Raw genomic sequence first — 20911 nt, 5'->3', positions numbered from 1 at the left:
GCCTCTGAACCTCGTGGTTAGGCTCACATTTAGCCGCCCAGCTGAGGAGGGGTGAGGGAGCTGAGCCAAAACCATCACAGACACTCCAATCAGATCACTGTAGGCATTCTTGTTTTCAAAGTTGGTAGGAAATGGTTTTCTTAGGAAAAAAAAATTGATGTTCTTTTTTACTGTAGGAGCCAGTTTTCTGATCTCCAGTTAAGATGATGAACTTGTACTGGCCTTGAATTTCAGGTGTCTGTTTCACTATTTTTCGTGAGCTGTAGTTTGTACATCTGTTGGCAATCCTGCAGGCCTCTTGCTTTTAAGGAAAGAAAGGAAGAAAGAAGGAAGTTGTGCTACATGTAAATGCTCTTTAGATCCCTTTGCATGTGCTTTTGCATATTCTTCACCGATCGTTTTTTGGTTTATGTGTTTGTAGCATTTTTCTTACCCTTTGTGCAGTCATTAGCATTAACGGGGATTGGCAAGTGTAACGAGAGGAGAAGTGTAGGACTTAATTTCCCTTTGAAGTGGAATGAAGTTGTCCAGTTGGCCATGTGCTGTGATTTGCCATCGTTAGGAGTAGTTTCTGACTCCGCGTAGAGAAGGTTGATCTCTCCTCGGGAGCCTACGATTAATCGCGTTGGATCGTATGTGGCGTAGATAGATAGATGCCACCTTTAGAAGTGCCAGTGAGTTTCTGAGGCACCTTTGCTGAGTCAGGAGCAAGGGGTGCACAATATAAATGCACAAGAACCGTTTGCCCCTGCAGAAATTGTGGACTCACGTGATTAGTGAGGCGTAGTATTAAATTATTTGAGCTTTGTGCATAAATATATACCGAGAGAAGCCTTGTAACTGAGGATTTTGAATGTAGTTTTCTTCTTCGTGGGCCAAATACTCTGCTGAGGATCAGGCTGAGGGTGTTTTGGTGGAGCTCTGCCCAGGCATAGCAGCTGAAGAGCTGGTCCTCCTTGCGTGCGTGTTGCACTGTCCCACACCCAAAGAAATGCCTCCTCATGTTTTATGGGTGGACTTTGTGGCTTGATTGGAAATAGAAACACAGTAAACAGCAACTGTGTCTCAGAAATATCCCCAGCAACACAAACTGTCGCTATTTCAGCTTCTTTCCAAGGCCCCTTCTTGAGGGGCTGATCTGCAGCGATATTATAAGCACTGTAACGTAAGCTGCAGCACCGACCCTAGAAAATCTTGTGGTACAGCTAACAAATATCTGCAAAACCTTGTTTGTACGTATGTGTGCTTATGTTTAAGATGCAAACGTGTATTTGGGCGTGCTTGGCTCTCTGCAGTATATAGCTGCAGAGCTATTTCTAAAATTCCTGGAAGAGATGGGTTTGGAGTCTGATATTTTTATTTTTACTGTATTTTTTTTCACCTTGATGTTTATTAACATCTTCCCTGGTGTCCAGTTACAAGGGATGGGCACATAAAAGTTTACATGAAAATACATTTCTCTGTAAGCGCTCTTTCCCGGCGATTTCTTTGCAGCTTTAAACTGAAACCAGTTCCATCCAGTTTCCTCTTTTACCCCTCAGACCTGATAGGCAGAGAGGAGAGAGATTTCGCTTCCGTCTAAAACCCACCTTGTCCTTTCCATTTTTCACTTTGGTTTGCTTGTTGATTTGAAGCAGCAGGTGTGACCGGCCGTCAGAGCCCCGCCGGAGCCTACTGGCAGGGAGAGCATCCTGGCTCACCCTCGGGATAGCAGGAGGCACGGCTCTGACTCTTGTTTCTTATTCCTACTTTTTCCCCTCTGAGCACCCCAGCACATCCAAAAGTCTCCTTGCTGACCACTAGTGACTTGAAGCACTGAAACACAGGAGCTTTGAGTCAAGGCCAATGATTTTCTTTTCTGCTTCACTCTGCCTGAGCTGGGACCTGTAGCCAGGCTCTCTGGACGCGGTTCAGTGCATTCAGGGACATGCTGGGCATGAAGGGTTTGCCTATTTGCTAGAAGGGCTGCCAGCGCCTGCGGCAGCCGGCAGTGCTTGGGCCCATTGCGTTTTCCTCGGCAACGAGCGAAAAGAGGGCAGATGGGAACATGGAGGGCATCTTCTTACATTGAGGCAAGAAAGATGGAAGGGCTGAGCGGCGACGCTGCTTCCATGTCTCCAGAGCCGAGAAACACGTATGGGAGAGCGCTAAGCCTCCATCTTCTTGCTCCCACCCCTATTTCGGAAGGGTTGTGCGATGCTCTGTGGCTTTGGAATCATACCTGCAAGCCAGCTGCATGGCAAGGGCTTCATGCTGGACAGGAATTTTGTCAGGAGTTTATTTATGTCCTTTCTTGTCTAACTTTAAAGAGCGAGCTAACGAGGTGCTGTAGTAATTGTTTCAAAGCAGTTTTGGAAGAGGAGCTCTGTTGTAATGGTTTTAGTTTTGCTGCACAGCCACCCCCTGACCTGCCTTGTTTTTTCTACTTTAATTCTGGCTCCTGCCACAGCTGGACTATGTAGGGCAGACCTCCATCTTCTTAACCAAGGTGTTTAAAACTGATGAGCAGTTTTGGAGTGCTTGACTTACGGGCACTGAGATTCCAGAATCAATAGATGGATTTTGGGCAAAGTCCTTGGTCTTTGTGGCAGATTTTACTGGTTGGGTTTGGTTTGTAAAGGTTTGACAGGGAGTATCTTGTTCTGCCTTTCTAAGGGTCTTTGTCCAGCCTCTAAAAGACAAATATACCAAACACTGCAGTGAAAACAGACCTTATCCACGATTATTTCTCCGATTGCTTTCCCTGGTGGAGCTTTTACACCTTGATGTCAATAATATGTTTGCAAAATTGGATATCTTAGCTTGAACGTGGCATGTTTCAAAAAAAAAAAAAAATAGTTTGATACTATGTCCACTGGTTAGTCAAAAAACATGGAAAAAAACCAGCTTGAATGTAGCAATGTGTAAATTGAACTAAAGGACTGGCTCTTGTTTCTCCTCCTACCCCATCCCAGTAAGGCCCTAGACAGATGTGGTGCAGTGCTGGAGCTCGTCGGGTCCTTGGGTAGTTTGGGAGGAAAATATGGGAGTTGCACTAAAGCGCCTGAGAAGGAATTACTGCCAGTACAGCCAACAGCCACGTTTAACCTTTGGTACGTCATCGTAACACCAACGTTCTGGGAGTGTTAATTATTATTTCTGGTACCCTGAGGAGGGAATGTGTACTGTCAGCTGGTGCGGAAACAAATCAAAAGACCAGTCCTTTCCCGAACCAGTGCAAAAGGAAATAAATTTTCTGCTTAATTTCTACTTTAAAGGGAAATGTTTTTGAAGAATGATTTTTTTTTTTCTATTGTTATATTTTATTTCCCTTCATTCTCCTTTCCCAGAATCTTCCATGTCTCTAAATCCGTTCAAATAATGGTAGCTGGGAAGGGAAGAGTAAGGCCAGGAAGAGGTGCCAAGTGCACGTTTACAGCTGCCTCAAAGCATCCTATTTTCTTCAACACTGAGTCTGTTCTCCGTGAATCGCACGTTTTGTAGATGGAGGGGCCTCTCCGCAATGTCCAAGGTGGAGGAGTTTCTTGTGTATATGAATGTGGCCATACACCTCTCTACATGCCTGTAAAAACTGTGACTTTTGTGATTATTATTAATGTTTTATCTTTTGTGATTATTTCGTACTTCGCTTCAGCAATTTCTTTCTGAAAGGCTTCTGTTGTGAGCCATTAGTGTTGGTGGGCTTGGCCACTGCTTCTGTGTGGTGCAGCGGAGGGTATGACTTTGCAGAAACATAGGGTTACCTCCAACCCCAGAAATCAGGCTGTAAAAATGATGAATATCTCTCTTCTGTCATCCATAGATCTGACAGCTTTGTATAACTTATGAATTAAACATCTGGGAGGTGTATATGTTTTGTTTTTTTTTTTTTTCTCCTTTAACAGTCACCAGAAACGAAGCAGATAAGCTGTTGAATAATTTTGAGTTGTCCAGTAACGTTGCAGCGAGTTCTGGGAGCAGATCTCTGGAATGTCTCTCTCAACAGAAACGGCAGAATTGCCATTAGCGTTAGGGAGATCAAGGTGGCACCCGGCGCTGTGCCCTAACCACAAGACCTTAACCTTCAACTCCATGCAAAACAGACAGGACCTTTCCCGCAGAGGTCTCATTGGAAAGATCCTGACAAAGTAAACAGTGTGACACTTAATTTATCTACGCTAGAAACATGAAGGGCTCAGTCGACCTGATGGGATCTGTGGTTCCAGGGAGTCTCGGTATTTAAAACCTGATGCTCAGCCTGCTAAGCCATCCCCTGCAGCTTTCCTTAGTGCGTAAGATATGAAAAAAATCTCCTGTCCTGCAAAACAGATATTAAATTGGATACTCTTTCACCCTGCCACGATAAGAAACGTGGCAGAGAGATGCAGGAAAATGGAATGCTGCTTAGAAAGAAAATATATTTGAATCCAACATAAAAATTGGTGAGATAGGAGGATTTTCAGTGCTAGTAGCAATACCCTCCCCAATGAGTTGCTGAAAATTCAGCTCTCCCTGTAGTTTTTGCACTGGATTGTGAATAAAAATGGTTGTGATTGATGAAGCGTTTGGTGTCTTACTGTAAGTTGGTCAAGAGGGACTTCTAAATCACCCAAATGAAATATTGCATTATCATGAACAGTAATATGTAACCGTTAAGTATGCCGTTGCTTATCATAAGCTCAGGCTCCTTCGGAGCGCTACCCAGCGAAAAATCTTTGTGAGCGCTGGAGCAGAGAGCCTCCGCACGGCCCGGCAGTGCCGCGGGGCTGCGCCCGTCCCCTCTCGGCTGCGACACGCCGTTTTCGAAGGACCCTTCTGCTGCACTCCAGGCATTGCCAGCATCCTCGCAGGGAGCGGGCAGCTCAGCTGAGACAACAGGGGCGGGGGGGTTGCTTTTGGGTTTTAGTTTTTAGAGAGGCTGGAAGGAGCAAAAATACCAACCTAGTTGGGCGCAACTAAATACCAACCTAGGTGGGCTGAAGTTTTCTATGTCTAGAACTTTCCACAAAGACCCTGCAGCCATTGTTCAGGAAAGGATTCGAGAAATAGATGCTGCCTGGGCTAGGTGAGAACACAGTTAACACCAGTTAGCCAAGAAGCCTCGGGATTTTCCATGTTTTGGAAATGGGCAGAGAGAGGTCAACGCTGAAGTCAGGGTTTTGCTTTGGGCGTACCTATACAACTTCATCTCAGGTTGGCCAGGCTACAGGTCTCCAAAAATGTCCCAAACTGGACTAAACCCTCTAGTTTCTCTGTAATGGACAAAATATACCTGCTAGATAGGTGACGTGCTCAGGCAGTCACGGTTCATTTCTCTCTGGCCTCCTTGTCCATGTCTGCTTGTTTTCCTGCTTCCTGAGCTGGCGTTGTCTCCTCTCTATTCAAATCAGGTGGCTTCCTCTACCCCTGCCTGCCTGCTGGGGGTCAGGGAGGAGGAGGAGGAGGAGGCAGTAGGTGGGGAAGGGTGCCACACACCTACCTCCCGCTGAAGTCTTGTACCTGCTTGTTTTCATGTCTGTGCTCCAACGCGTGGGAGCTCAGTGGCTTCTCAAAGAAGCAACGATCGGGCTTGCTCACCGTAGTAGATGAGTGATGTTCCCCGTGTCTGTTTTCCGGAACATCTCAGCAGTTCTGAGTTAAGCTTTTTGCCAGAATTTGGCCTGTGACAGAATGCCCAACAAGGAAGAGTTCAGTGCAAATGGTCAAAACTTGGCAAATTTACTAGTAACTGAAAACAAGGTTGCTAAGATGGGACATAAGTCATTAAGGTCGTTAAGTTGGTGTTAGTGGCCGCACCTGTAAGATACTGTATGTGTGGATGCACACACATGGTGCTGCGAGGCTCTCTACAAGTGTGCATGTGTGATCTTATAAAATACTAATATTTTCAGCAGTGCAGAGTTAGAGGAAAGCCTTCCACATGTGTCAGAGGCTGGGACCCTGCTGGGGTGAAGTCACATTGCACAGGTGTTAGAGGAAGACGAAGGAGCAGCTCTTCTCTTGCCCTGAGGTGGGATGCTCCTCGCTGCTCCGCTCCCAAGCCAACATGAGGTCCTTCGGTTTGACACCTCTAAGGTATGGAAGAAATGCCTCCTGCTCCTGTCGGCTTTATTGCACGGTCAGGTCAGAAGGCTGATGTTCAGCAGTAGAGACGAAGGAATTCTGTGGACAGTAGGAAAAGCCGCTGTGGAAACTTGCAGCCGCATGCCTTGGTTTTTCAGCGAGTGTTTCTGTGCCGAGGCAGCGAGGCTCAGCAGCGCGGTGGCCTCTGCGTGGCCATGGCTGAGGAGCCTCCGTCTGACAGCGTGCAGTATTTACTGCGTGGAGCAGCTGGCCCTGCCGCCGATCCCGCCGTCAACAGTCATCTTAACTTGTGCACCTAAACCGAAACAATCATTAAACTTTTATCTGAATAGGAAAGCTTCTCGTTTCCTTGACGGAGCAGATTCTGTGGCTGCTAATTTATGAGTGCAATTTAAGAAACAGACGTCTGTCTGACATGTGCCATGTAGTTCAGTAGGTCGCTAGTGACATCATACTTAAAATCATTATCTTTGCAAACTGTGCATTTTGTGTAAAAGCTTTTATTTATAGTCAGTCGTTAAAATTGAGACCTGGTATTTACTTTTCCTCTGATTAGGTTAAAGAGGGAATATGAACAAAAAGTACCCTCTTGTTACCACCAAGCAGTTTACAAACTGTGCTGTTCAGATGCAGCCTTTCTAAAGGAATTATGTTAAACCGTGATAGACTTAGATGGTCCGTGTTAGTTAACACATTTGTTTTTTTTCACTGTGAAGACTGGATTCAGCACTGATTCATGTCATGGGGTAGATTTTATTTCTTCGTGGTCCCGTACAGGATCTTGTCCTCATCATGGAGCAGGTGAAGCCTGTGGTTTGTGCTGGAAGTACCAGGTTTGCAGAGAAGTGCTGTGTTACCGGGATTATGAGGCTTTTGGAGGGGTTGGTGGGTTGTCTCGGTCGGTCTGAGGTTACAGTAGCAGGAGGACCAAGGCTGTCCAGGTTCTTGTACATGTGTGAGCACTTAACTCAGAATTTGGCCCAGTAATCCTGTTGCCCAGCCCCTGACGTGATGCGTGTTTTAGCCAAGGCAGGGGGACTGCTAGCACAGTAAGGTGCTTCTCTGTAGAGCATGAGCTGCTGTAAGCCCTCTATGAGGTCCCCAAAGGATGCACTGAGCTGCATCGGATGTCGTCCCCAAGTCACCCATGATCCGCTGAGCCATAAAACCTGCTGGCCATGTCTTTTGGGCCAACACAGACCTAAAGAGCCAGAGACAACAGCCCTCTTCAAGGATCAAGTTCTTGGGGTGTCCGTGAGCTCTTCTCCGATGTTCTTCATCCTCCTTTCCTGCCATCTCTGATGCCAAATGCCCCTACCTGCAACCACACTGTATATAATATTCTGTGAGTGCTTAAAAATAGTGAACATGAGCGCTGGTAACTTTTCCACACCCAGTTTCTCTGTGGAAGCACCGAAGCGGTACGGGGTTGCCCCCAGCCCATGCTTAGCAGGACCTGAGCCCCCTCCCCGCAGAGCCCAGGGACTTCTCACTGGGCTTCAGGATCCTCCCTCTCTTCCTGAAGGTTCGTGAGGGGAGAGAAGGACCCTTCAGAATTGAGTGGTTGCTTAATAACTGTAATGAAAATGATTTTTGACCAAAAATTACATATTGCCAGTTGGCTGAACTGCACAGTGTACTTTCTTAATATGAGATAGGGCTGGGTTGTTTTGTTTTTTTCCCCCCCTGATCTTACTGCTAAGATCACTGGCCCATTTCAATTTTTATTGAAACAAATAAACCCAATAAAAACACTTATGCTGAGAGCTGAAGCTCCACAATAAAAAAAAAAAATTACTCTGTATTGAATTTATTGATTTATTTATTTACTCCAACTGGAAAATTGAGTATTGTGTTAATGTATTTTATAAGAATCACAGTGCTCGATGAAATGGCTAATTTATTTTAGCGTATACATAAATAGCTAGCAATTTTCAGTGAGACAGGCTAATGAAAATGATGCTATGAAATTGCCTATACTATGAGGAGTGATGGAGTCAAGTTATTATTGGTTGAGTGCTACGATGTAGTGAACTGGCCATCATGTCTTTGAACTTTTGAACTGCTACTTGGTCGCGTGATTTATTGATTTTGATATCGGTGCGTTAAGTTAACTTTTTGTTGGAGGGGGCTGCACACGCAGCATAGATGAGCAACGTGCTGTGTAATTTTATGGATGTTTAGGTTAAACAAGATGGTTGAAAAATTTAAAGCGTGTTAACAGAGCAGGCTTACGCCCTGTGGAAAGGCAGAGAGAGATGCTTGTAGGTACCATTAGATGTCAACACTGGTGTTCTGATTGCTGCGGATTAGCCGGGTACGAGCGAATTTGGCAGGGTAAGTGCGCATCATATTTGTCAGAGAACGTTACCTTTGTTCTAAATTCAGCGCGTGATCTCATAGCAACTTTGTTTGCCTATCTACCTTGAACCTCTCCTCACGGTGTATCTTATCGCGCCGGTGCCTGGTACAGGCAGAGAGCATCAGCAATCGCTTTTGTCAGCCCTTTCCAGAGGAGCGCTCCATTTTGCTGGCCGTGGAGCAGCGGAGGATGCTAACTGGTGGTACGCGCAGTTCCACGGCTTGCGTTGGACTGGTGCACCAGAGAGCTGCCCCGACCCGATCCGCCGTCACAGGGACGTGCAAACTTGTTTCATCTTCAAGCTGTAATTCCCTCGCAGGCTGGCTGCTAGTGCTGAGCCTCGGCGTGCAGCGCTTGCCAGCCGCTGCCTCATCCCTTGGTGTGAGGAGATGCTACACTTGTTCTCGGTAATTTGCGTAGGACCTGGAATCGAGGTCTTACACCAATGTTGTTGGACTTAAAGTGTTTTCCTACTGCAGAACTTTTCTCTTGACCGTGCTGGTAAGAGAACCTTTGCATGGTGACTGCTCTGAGCTCTGTTTCTGATTAAACTGAATAATTTGACACCTGCATTTTACAATTTGCTTAAAGTGCTTTATCCTGTAAAACCAGTGATTTCAAAGCTTTAAAGCCAGCAGACTTGCAGGCGTTTGCACAACTTAGCTCATCCCATCAGTTCACTGCGATGGTGTAAAACACGACTGGACTTTTCTAATCTACTTGCCCCCTGCTTTCAAAAATTGCACTTTTAATGCCTGTCCTCCCCGTCCCTGCTCACCCCCTCGTTCTTCTCTGGGTCTGGGAAATGTATGTGGGCATTATTGGTGAGTTGTTTGGTTTTTTGTTTTTTTTTTTTTTTTAAATGATTAAACTGACATGTCTTTATTTGGATGTTAAAAACGTTCCCCTTCCCTCTCCATCTGTGACCCAAAATATTCTCAGCAGTCTCGCAGTGAGAAATTGGGAAGCTGGTACCACTTGCCTCTCCCCTTCAGCCCTGTTTTTCTCCCCTCACTCTTTCTTATTTTATTTTTTAATTTTTTAAATTTTTTTTAAAAAAAGATGGCCTGTTTAAGGCAGAAAACACAACTAGTGGGAAAAGGCTAAAAACAGGAGTGACACCAACACTCTTAGCCGAAAAAAAAAAAAAAAAATTGAAAAAAAAATTTCCATTTCATTGCAACGATGTTATTGTTTACTTTGCCATACACATCCTAATATGGTTACCTCCCTGTCAAAGCGGCCGAGCCGGGCTGAGGGGCCCCCTCGGGGAGACGCTTCCAACTGCTGCTCAGACAATAAGAAACAAACGGCGCAACTCCACAAAAGGGCTGCCCGGAAAATAAGTGTCAAATAAATCCTGCAGAACTCTTCCTTCCCGGCACCCGGCCCCCCCTCCCCGCCCCGTATGTAACCTGCGCGGTGCCCGGGGGGGGGGCTGGGGGGGGGCGGCGGCGGCGGCGGGGCGCGCTGCGCTGGACGCGATCGTTTCCCCCGGCTTCTGCCCGAGCGGGGAAAGGGGCGGCGGGACGGGGAGGGGGGGGGGCGCGGAGGGGGGGTGGGGGGGGGGGGTGTTCCCCTCGGCGGGACGGCTCCGCGGCCGCGCAGCGCCAGGTGGCGGCCGGCCGAGGCTCCGCGGGCCGCCCCGCTGCGCGGGCTGCGGCGGCTCCCGCGGCGGTGCCGGTTGTTATCTGCAGCGCCAGAACAAAGGTAGGTTGTTCAACTCCGCGCTCCGGGGGAGGGACAAGTTATTTTTGGAGGGTTGTCTTCCCAGTGCATGACTGGTTGACCTAAAAGGAGAAGGGAAGGGAGAGGAGGGAAAAAAAAAAAAAAAAAAAAATGCAACCACCAAACCCCTCGGTGGAGTCGAGGAATGAGCGGGCGTGCAGGGGAGCAGCTTTATGGAGCGCAGTTTTATTTTTATGCAACTTGAAGAAGCCGGATCCCCCTCCCCCCTTTCCCTCCCCCCAGTAAAATGCCCTGCTATTTCCAGAGAATTTGCGTTGCTAAAATGCTTTAATCTGTGTGCTCTATTTTATTCTTTTAAATATTGATTTTTTAAATTTTTTTTTTTTGCATTTGTGATTTTACGTGCACGTATTCCTCTTAGCAGCTATGAATTTCTATGAATCCTAAATAAGCTTTTCCAGGGATGAAAACGTGCGGGGTATTTTTACACGAGGATTTCAACTTTTCAGTTGACATAATCTGAAGGTACCGCAGCCTTTTCTGTGACTGTCCAAGTGCTTCCGTGCCCTGTGAGGAGTTATCGTATTTCTTAAACCATCCCTTTTTGTCATCTTTTCTCTCTGTCTTTTTTTTTTTTTTTTCCTTTTCCTAAAGCCTGTATGTTATTCAGCTTCAGTGGATGCTGTTCTTTTCCTGTGAAAATAGAAACGCTCTTAGGTTTTGCTGTGCCTCTCAGTTTGTTTTGAAAAGGTAGGAAAATATTAATACAGAGCGGTAAAAAAGAACCAGCGGTGCGTCTTCCGTTCAGGGGAGTCGGCAAACCTGTCGGCTTTTATGCCAGGAAGTACAGAGAGCAAATCCATAATTCAGCGCAAGAGCAGATGAATTCCCAGTGATAGATACGCGGGGTATTATGTAACTTAATAAGAAATACATTTTTGATCACAGGAGTGGACGCTGTGCTTGTAGGTATAAATATCACATCTAGGTAAGTCTGTGGAAGAGCACTTTTCTTCCAGCTTGGCTGTGCACCATTGTCTTTAGTCCCTAATTCTTACAGGATTTTGGAAGGGAAGCAGCTTCTTCCTAAACTGAGCATCATTCAAAAAAATCTTTTAAATACCTGTTGTGTACTTGGCTGCTTAATTGGCTCTCCCTCTTCCTGACTGCTGCCTGCCTTCCCTAGTTATTATGGGATCTCTGGCTTTTTTTTTTTTTTTTTTTTTTTCCTAGGAAGTCTTAGTTCTAGAGCAAACCTGGATAGCTAAGCTTCCCCCCCCCCCCTTTTTTTTTTCCTTAAAATATTATTTCTTACCTATTCCTGGAGATTTCTTTTCTCTGCCTTTTAATTTATTTTTCTGTTGAGCTCTGCAGCCTGACCTGTGCTAATCAGAAGCTCTTTTAAAAAAGTAATACCAAGTCAGGTAATGCAAATAAACTTTTGTGCCCCCAAACTTTTGTTCTATAAAACTGGGCTTGATTTTTTCTTAAGAAAAAATAACGTTGCAGCTCAGCAGTGGTAAACACAAATAAAGGTGTTTTGTGAAATTGAAGGGTGTCTTTTTAAACACATTTCTAGTTTTTGCTTTTTGGGCCGTGTAGGGGATGATAGGAATTAGTAGCCTTTAATTAGACGTGGAGATATTCACATTTTACAGGGATTTATGTTAGAACATGGAATGGCGGGTGGCTTGTTTCCTCATTATGAATACTCCCTGCACATAATGAGGTTCATCATTAGTTGATGGAGTGAATTTGCCCTAGCTCTACCTTGAAAGGCACATAATTTACATACTACTTCAGAGCTTAGGCTTTAATGGATTCCTCGATGAATAAAATGAAAAGCTACTTTCTTTAAATTTTTGAGCAGTGTTTTGATAATACGGATTTAATAAGACATTCAATTTCCTTGTTAAGTATATTTGAAAGTGCATTCTTGATTTTAACGCAAAATATACTTCCCCATGTCGCTCCCTATCACATTGGGTAATACGTAAGTATGTCGGTGTAAACATTTTGGGGGACGTAGAGGGGTTATTTTACTCTGCATGTGCGAGGTCTGCGGAGGTGGCACTGGGCTCCTCTGGCCTGGTACCCCGTGCGGTTGCTCCCAGCCTCGAGCGTGCTGGAGCTCACCTGTGCCGTTAAAATACCACGGAGCGGGCTTGCTCCCGCGTTAAACTCATTCTGCCCGAGGAGTGTTTTAACCGTGTGTTTACTGTGTACGTTTGCCGTGATGGATGTATGGAAATGCGTTGCTGGCTGTCAGGCTGACAGTGACAAACCCGCCGGTCCCACCTCCCGATTTATTTTAATGAGATGAGGACAGCAAAAACTTCTCTGGTGCAGTTCCACCTCTGAAACTGCTGCGTAGATGTGATTAGATTAGAGTAAATTGAATTGTAGGCTGCCTAATGTGTTATCATGTCATCAGCTTACTCCAGCCCTGGTCTACAGCGTAGAGTTAGCAAGACATCTTCTTCTTCTTCTTCTTCCTCCCCTCTCACCCTCTCCACAGTGGGTGGGTGGGTGCCGTGCATGTCTGGAGCGGGGTGGGCACGACCAGCGCCTCTCCCCTCTGGCTCTTGCTGGTGCGGCGGCGGAGTCAGGCAAAAAATACAAAGCGAAGGCTTGTTTTGATAGAATGTTTTATTACCTGAAAACGATGAGCATATATTAACATTAATAGAATAGTCTGTGTCATTCTTTTTTAGACAATTTACCTCTGCTGCAGACCTGTCTGCTTCAAAATCTTTCTCTGTTCTAAAACATATATTTGTTTAGGGAGTTTTCATTGAAGTGTACATGACAATTACAGCTGTTCATTAACAAAATTGGGTATTTGTTTTAAACTTTAACCAATCACTTTGATATGCTAATTATGGTGTAATTTAATTTGAGCCCTGTAATGATGATGCCGTTATTATGGACATAAATGATGCAGTTAAGCTGAGAGTAATCTCATTTGCATACTGTACATGCCAGTAAATTAAGCCCTTTCTTCGACTGCTTCAGCTTTAATTTTCCACTTCTTTTCACACAGCGCCTTTTCAGCCGGTCTCTTATAAGCCCACTTTGTAATAGTGCTGATGACTGTTTGATGTGGAGAGTTGCTGCACCACAATAATGCAAGACACAAGATGTAACATTTAAAGGATTCATTATCTTACTGAGTGTTGCTTTAAGAAGCTGGAATTAACAAGGGTGGAAGTGTCCTCTCCATGGGACGGTGCAGATCTTCCCAGAAATAAATGCCATCTTCCCCCCCCCACCTTTTTCTTGCTGTACCCCAATAGTGGAAGGGGTTCGTAAGGCCTGACGATGTTTCTCAGGAACAAACCAGAGCACTGTCAGAGCCCGACTGTACAACGCAGGGGGTTTGACCTTCTCCGTAGGATATTCTACAATGCGCCACTGTTGCAGAAAAGTTATGGGGTACAATTTACAATATTACTGAGATGGGAGATGCCAGATTATTTCTCAGATGGGGTAGGGGGGCTCCAAATACACCTACATGACATCCAGCGATGCAGAACTGAAGTCTGCATTATTGGTTTTTTCCATTCTGTTTAATCCCTGATTTCTCCTTTCTCGGTCCCTGCGTGAGTTGAACTTGATGTCGGGTTAATTTTGAATTTAAACCTTAAAAAGCAGCATTCGTGTGTTCTTATGCCTGCCGATACCAGTGGAAACCTGGGTTTCAAAAGCACAAAGTCACCAACACCGAAAATGAACCGCGTAAGTGCTGACTTAAACGGTTAATCTTTTCCGATTTACCACGTTGTCATTGAGCTGAAGTATTCTCATAACACTGTGGCATACAAAGAAATCATGTGAAATAAACAGGACTCTTTTTATAGCTGCTTACTATTATGGTTAGATATTTTCATGGTTTAATACCTCTGGAAGTAAAGCCTGTCGCAAGTTTTTAGCAGCAGTTGGCCTCTCAGAAAGCCATTGTTGTGTGGGTAACCAAGTTAACTAAAGATCATTATTAAAACCTTGCAATCCTTTCCTTAGACAGGGTCCCATGACCAAAAATAGCTCGTGCCGTTGCCCACAAACATGCAAGTTAATAACTTCCTGGGTGAATAGTGTAAAAACTGCCGATTTCCACAGCACGCGCGTCACCCCTGCCTCCGCCCCTTCACGGTACGCAGCAAGCAAATGGGAGGGTCCGCTGTTTACCAACCATCCAGCATTTAATGAGACTTCAGTTTTTATGGTTCTCGCCTACACTTGGTCTCAGTTCTGCATTTCTCACATGCCGCGTTGTTTTCCAGCAGCCCTTCCATGGTGGCCTGACCGTGCACGCGTGCTGACTGTGGCCGTGCGGCAGTGAAGCGCTGCCTGACGGCGATCTAATGCCACGCTGAACTTGTACCTCCCATTTCTGGGTCGAAACCATGGTAATCGTTCCCAGCAAACCTACTGCTCTGGCCAGCAACTGTGCTGGCATGTAGGGTTCCAGTTCTCCTCGTATATCTTTACTACGCATCACCAGTGCAAGGAAAAGCATCCAGGGAGACAAGTACGAGCACGGGGAGTGGCGTGGTTCTGGGCTTTCACAGAGCCCTTGCTTTTTACCCGTAACACAGGAGTTGAGATGGCGACGTATGCCAGCCACTTCTTCAGGGTGGACTACATCAGAGTGCAAGGTGAAATCTTGTGGTCTACCTCTGAAGCAAAATGTGCCCAGAAAAGGAAAGGCTTCCCTAGTTCTTTCTCTGAGGCTGTCAGCCTAGACATGGGGTTCATACGTGAGTGTACATGGGAGACAAGATCCAGCAGCCATTCGCTTGCCCTTTGTGCTCAGAGCCCGGAGCTACTCAGGTTGCTGATGAAACTGGGTACAAGCTGACTCCACCCAAGGGCGCGGGGAGAGAAAGGGTTTCTCACCACTCAGGACAATGCAGACCAAGCTCTCCTCAGGAGCTCCAGAAGGTCAGAAATACTCTAGTATATTGTTGGATAATTTAAGCCTTTAAAGCTCATGGAAAAAAAAAGAAGAGTTCTTGACTTCATCTATTTTAGCGGTATTCCTATGGTTCAACTCTTTATCTGTCTTCTACAGATAACATATGTGTTGCTTTAGGATGTCATAGGCTGCAAAGGTGTTTGTCTTCAGCTTCTGTAGGAATGAGTATGCTGAGCATCTCTCTTGGGTTATGGAGAGATTTCTGACCCAAGCAGACAGATGACGGTGGATGGACTGAGAGGTGGGGTAAGAGGACCTCTCTTGGTGCTTTTTAGGTTTCATAGATGTAACAGTGATAGGGTTTGCTGTGCAGAAACTTCAGTGTTAATCTTTTTGAGGGATAAAAGTATTTCTTCCAAAGAGATTTCAATGTTTTACCCTTAAAGAAGCTGCATGGTAAGAGTTGTTGTCACAAAGGAGGTTTCAGATGCAGTTTTTCCTACCCTCTTTGTCGTAACGAAACAAATAAACACGTATCCTTCCTCCCCTCGCAGGACCTTTTGAGTTTATTCTGGATAAAGAAACTCATTCATGGAGATTTTCCCTGTATCATCCTCCCTCTTTAAGCTGATCCTGAACTGCAATTTTCAGTAAGTTTCTCTTCCGCACTTTCCCACCTGTGGGCCTTTTCAACCCAATCAGGTGGGAAATTAAAAGCAGTACCAGTTCAGGCGGTGTGCTGTGCAGTTTGAGTGTTTCTGTGTAATGCAGGATTGCCGATTTCAAGAAGTTCCTCACGTTGGGTAATGGTAGCTCTCTGCAGAAAATTATTTTGGGTAGTTCTGAGCTTCATGGGAGATGGACCCTTTTACAGCTTTGTTTACAAACAGCTTTGTTCTTACCCTTTTCCAGCAAAGCAAGTGTTCCTTAACAGAAAGTTTTGGTTTAGAGCAAAACCGCTGAACTTCTCTCTAGAATTGTAACTACAACAGATTAAAAAGTAATTTATCATACGCTAATATACTTACCCCATCAAAGTCATGGGTGTCAAGACAAAGCAACAAAAATAGATCTCTGATCTCTATCTCTGTAATGTTTTTCAGCAGAGTCTCTTATGGGTATCTGGAGAAAAAGCTCTAGGAATTTGTTGATTGTATTTACCAATGGCTAAGGAAAGCAGTTGTCTGTCACTGAAATTACACCCATGCCAAGCCGTTGCCCTTCCAAGTCCTACTGAACCAAGGTGACTGTGAGTTTTGGAGTGTGAAGATTCCCTGTTGCCATGTTTGTTGGTTTGTTCCTGTTTGTAAACACTTCTTTGTGGCTGTAGATGGTGGACAGGTATCTGTGATGAGAAACCCAGGGAAGCACCCTCAGATGCTTTACTTTTTCAGCATGAGAGACTCTCCTAGCCATTCCCACTGCTCACCCGGAGAGCGTCCTGGAAGGGGTGATGGTTTGGAAGTCCGGGTGAGTCTGCCTCTGGTCCTGAGTCTACACGAAATAAAGTAGTACAAGACAAGTAGCTGTTAGGGTTTTTCCTGTGACTGGAGAATATGAGTGTCTGTCTAAACTGGCTGAGTGGACAGAGCAACGTGATGAAATCGCATTCAACAAACATGCTTCAAGCAGAAGAATGAAGTCTATCAAGCAAAGCGGTTAGTAAACCACTCTCAGCCCCTTCCCTTGCTCCTGTGACCCCTGTACCACCTGGGAGCTGTATGGAGCAGCAGCGTAGGTATGCACACACTGCGTGGTCACCGGCTCTTCCCTGTGATGTATGCCTGCTTCAGGTGCGAGTTTTCAGCTCTGGTTGTGTTGAATTTGGCTTTGCGTTGACTTCTCCTTCAAATAAAACACTTACTGTAAAGATGGCCTTTCAAAAGACCGTGTTCTTTTTCTGAAGAACTGCAAATTCTGGAGCAGGCTGCTTACGTAGTTTCCTGAGACCATCACTTTGAGGAAGCTGACTGAAACAAATGGTGCTTTTGGGTGCATGGCCTAAATCAAAAGCAGCTCTGTTTGAGTTCTCTGAAGTTCTTCAGGGTTTTACCATTATTACCAACCGTATGGTCCCAGGCAATGGTCTTCTGTTTTGGATGGGTGAAAGGCAGTGTCTGCTGGCCCTGTGCTCTTCTGCTGCAGGGGTACAGCATGCAAACTTTTGCCACAAGCAAGGAGGGTTTCTTGATGTGGCTCCTGAAGTGCATACTCGGTGGCTGAGGCCAGAGTGGTTGCCCTTCCACAGATGCTTGTGCAAGAGAGACTGGCCTGGAGGCAGGCTGCCAGCTGGGGAGACTCGCCTGTTTCTTTGCAAACAGAATTTACCCGTGAACTTCGGGAGGAGCAAGAAGGCTATGTATGGAAGGTTTCCTAGGCTTCGTGCAGAGGTTAGGCTTGCAGTGTGTGTTCAGCAAAGCTTAGAGACCCATCGTTCAGCTCTTCCAGCTGTGGGGCGTTTCTTGTGTTTGGTGGTGTCATCTTTTGCACAGACAAGTTTGAGTCTGGATGGATGTTCTACAGGCTGGATGGAGGAAGCCAACACGAAGGAATGACCAGTCTTTCCCAACGAACGGGGAGCTTTACATTGCTTTTGCAATGAAACAAATAAAAAAAAAAGAATGAAATGCTAATAAGCTAAATTGGTGCCAAATGTATGGGATTCCATGTGTGTGCAGTAAAGGGAAACCCAGCTCCTGCAGTTTTCCCTTGGAAAATGACTCGTTCTGTATTTAGAACCCATGTGCAGGGTGACCATATAAATGTGGTTAAACGGCGTAGGATTCTGATTAAAGGGGCAATTACGAGTAATAAACTAGGAAATATAATTATTGCTACCATTGCAGATCTTATAGTCAGGGAGAATCTTAGCAGCTGGATGGAGCAAAAGCCTCAATGTTAAGAGAAGAAAAGAAGAAAGCCCCCAGACTTCAACTTGTTGGGCTCTATAGGAAAAGAGAATTGAAAAGTAAAGCTGTGTTTCCTAGAATCGGTGAGTTCCCAAATTTGATAATTAGAGGAGTTGTGAGCAACCCAATTGCTGACTGAGCTGAGTCACCGCAGAAACTGAATTACCCACTTCTGCACAGGAAAATGTACCGAAGCCGGAGCCGTATCTGGGTGGTTTTCACCAAATGTCCAGCACATATGCTGCGCTTGCTTTTATTGTTCACCGTTATGGTGTCATGTCTCGCATTCTGCTTTGCTACACACCTCCACCCCCTAACAGACTGGCCCTATATATGCGTGTAGGCAGAATGTAGGGAATTAAGCTGGGTGACAGTGAACTTCTGGGTTTTTCTTATATGCTTGACAAATGTTTTTTAAACATGTATAAATACATTGTACAGTAGAATTGAAGCTTTTTGGGGGTACGTTTTATTCCCAAAAGAAATGTGTGTATTTTGGCTTAGTATTCCTCTGTATTTTTTTTTTCCCCCTTAAAAGAAAAATTTAGTATTTTAATGACACCTATGTTTAGATAATACAGGTTTGGACAGTATTCTTTGCTGTATGTTGTAGAGTTCCTACTGACACGCCTGGACAAACCCCACCACCTAAAACCCTCAGGCCAGATTTTGGCATTCGGTGTCCTCAGAGGGGGAGGGAGTGCAGCTGTTAATCCCATAATAGTTAGATTCCTCAAGGTAGCATCTTCCGTCCTTTCACGAGTTAGAGTCTCAGTTTTACCTGACAGCGTGAATATTTCTCTTCAAAGGGCAACGTAAACCCTTCTGCAGGCTCCACTCATCCTCACTTCCCCTCGCTGGGTCTTGCCTGGGCACTCTTCTTGTTCCCTGGCCTTTTTGCTGTAGCAATCTCCTTCCTTTCCGATTCTTTGGAGAAAATACTGTAGTTGTAAGGGTCTGTCTCTCCTAAACCCATTCCGTGTGGTCTGCTTGCCTTGTCACAGGTGCCTCTCCAGAGGAAGGTCAGGAGCAGCTGGACTGATCCCATTGCTCTTCAAGATTGCAAAGTCCTGCATTCCCTCCCCTTGCAGAAATGCCAAAGCCTTTTTAGATACAGACATGTAAATATTCTGCTCAAAAATAACATAATAATTTTAAAAAATCTCGTGGCTGAGTTCTTTGGAGCAATGGGAATGGCGGCGGGCGTTGGCCCTCACCTCGTTTGATAAGACAGCGGGTTTATAAGTTTATAAGCTCCAGATATTTGGGCTGAAAATTGCTTCCTCATTCTGTTCCCTTCCTGCTGGTGAGTGAGTGGCTCGGAGACACGGCAAGGGACACAGGGACCTTATCCCAGCTCCCCCTTTGACTTTGCCAGTTACGTTAGCAGGGTCGCTTGGAACGGGTAAATGCTTCAATACGCACTTGGCCCCGTCACACCCATCCACGTGTTAAATTCTCCGATGAATGGAGGCTTCAGCCTCCCTGTGCCCTAGGAGCTCCAGAAGTAATAGCTCACCTACTTTACAGAGCTGTTGTCGGCCCTGGTTATCTTCTGGTTGTAAGGCACTTGGTATCCCTCAGATACATGGGTCCTAAGAAATGTTTTGAACTTTTGTTTTTCGTCTGCAGGGTAGAAGCTCTCCTTTCTCCCTTGCAGGCGAAGCTCTGGCCGCATTCCGGCCTGGCGTCGCACCTGGAGGCGACCGGCTTCGTAACGCGCTTGGGTGAACTTCGCTTGCTTGAGAGACGTTGATATGTCAGAACACCTCCTCCAGAAAACTGCAGGGAAAACTTCTTTTTCATTGGTATTTGGGGTGGAAATATGCTGTAGATTAATCCTCTTTGGAAGAGATTAAGAAATGTTCTCTCCTCCTCCCTCCTCGTGTAAGAGTAGGTAATGTTTATTCTTTCTTTATTAACTACAGACGTCAGAGAAAAGGGACTGTTGCCCTTTGATTTTATTTACAAGGCAAAAGTGAAAACTTGTTTGATCATATCATGGCTGCTTTGCCTCACCATAAGAGTGGAAGGGAACCTGTTTCCAGGTCCTGTCATGTCTAAATACAATTTTTCTTCTATTTAGTTATCTCTGAATTTAAATGCAACATCCTTGGCCTTACTTATTTGTCAGGTTGAGTGAAATTTCTTCATGCTCTGCTTACGGATATAAGCTATTTAAAATGAAATTGTCTTTGAGAACTAAGGAATTTTTCTGGCGCTCTATTTTGGCGTCCCAATTTTCACAGAAATTATCCATTACGGAGCAAAAGCTGTTCTGAAAACCTGCTTTTGCTTTTCAGCAAGGCGAGAGGAGCTCTGGGGTTTGAGAGACTCTTGTTAACGGTCACGTTCTTGGGCAAGACAGGTTTTTTTTCTTGTTTCTTGCAGACATCTTCTGATAAGGTGTATCTTGCTAGTAACTTTCTAGAGACAGAGGATTACTCACGTGAGTTTTACTGTGTGCAGACAACACGCTTGCCTGAGCCCTCCGTGCTCAGAATCGCCTGCGATGTTCAGTTGTGAAGGTGAAGACCTCCAGCCGCCGTATGCCCTGCTGTAGGGATGCCGGTCGTGAAAACACTTGTATTTCAGGGATCTCTTTGAAAATGTTATTTGTTAATAGAATAAATGAGTGGTTTTCAGATGCCCACTGGTTGCTACGAGGAGAGGAGTATGTCACTTTTGGGTTTATTTGGTGGTACGAAGCTGTTTCTGGCTATGCTATTGCTTAAATCTTAGAGGGGGCTATGTGAACACAGCAAACCGAGGAGCCTATTCAGGTGCTAAACAGCAGCGATTCTTCAAACAAAAAACCACCAGCAAGGGCATGCTCTCTCCCCAGGCAGATGGGCTGGAGGGCTGTCCTTGCATCTGGGAGATGCTGTGTGCGTTCCAGTGCAGTTTGGGACGCGGGTTCAGCTTTCCTGGCTCCACAGTGGTTCCTCTCTCCCACTTACCTGCACGATT

The 20911-nt window shown here is 45.5% G+C and overlaps 1 protein-coding gene across 16 annotated transcripts in view; it reads left to right on the top strand.

Moving 5' to 3' along the window:
- Nucleotides 1-20911, top strand: part of FOXP1 (forkhead box P1) — a 382770-nt gene that overhangs the window by 174902 nt on the left and 186957 nt on the right. The window contains exon 1 of one of the 16 annotated variants that reach the window (XM_086755815.1): nucleotides 5928-6054. The exons of the other annotated variants lie outside the window; for them this stretch is intronic. The gene's annotated coding sequence lies outside the window, so the exon portion shown is untranslated. Of the gene's footprint in view, nucleotides 1-5927; nucleotides 6055-20911 lie in introns of those variants that run through there. 16 annotated transcript variants of the gene reach the window in all.

The sequence above is a fragment of the Chlamydotis macqueenii genome, chromosome 10 (genome assembly GCF_036417535.1).
Source record: "Chlamydotis macqueenii isolate bChlMac1 chromosome 10, bChlMac1.mat, whole genome shotgun sequence".
Classification (NCBI taxonomy): Eukaryota; Metazoa; Chordata; class Aves; order Otidiformes; family Otididae; genus Chlamydotis; species Chlamydotis macqueenii.
This window is presented reverse-complemented; position numbering and strand designations above follow the sequence as displayed.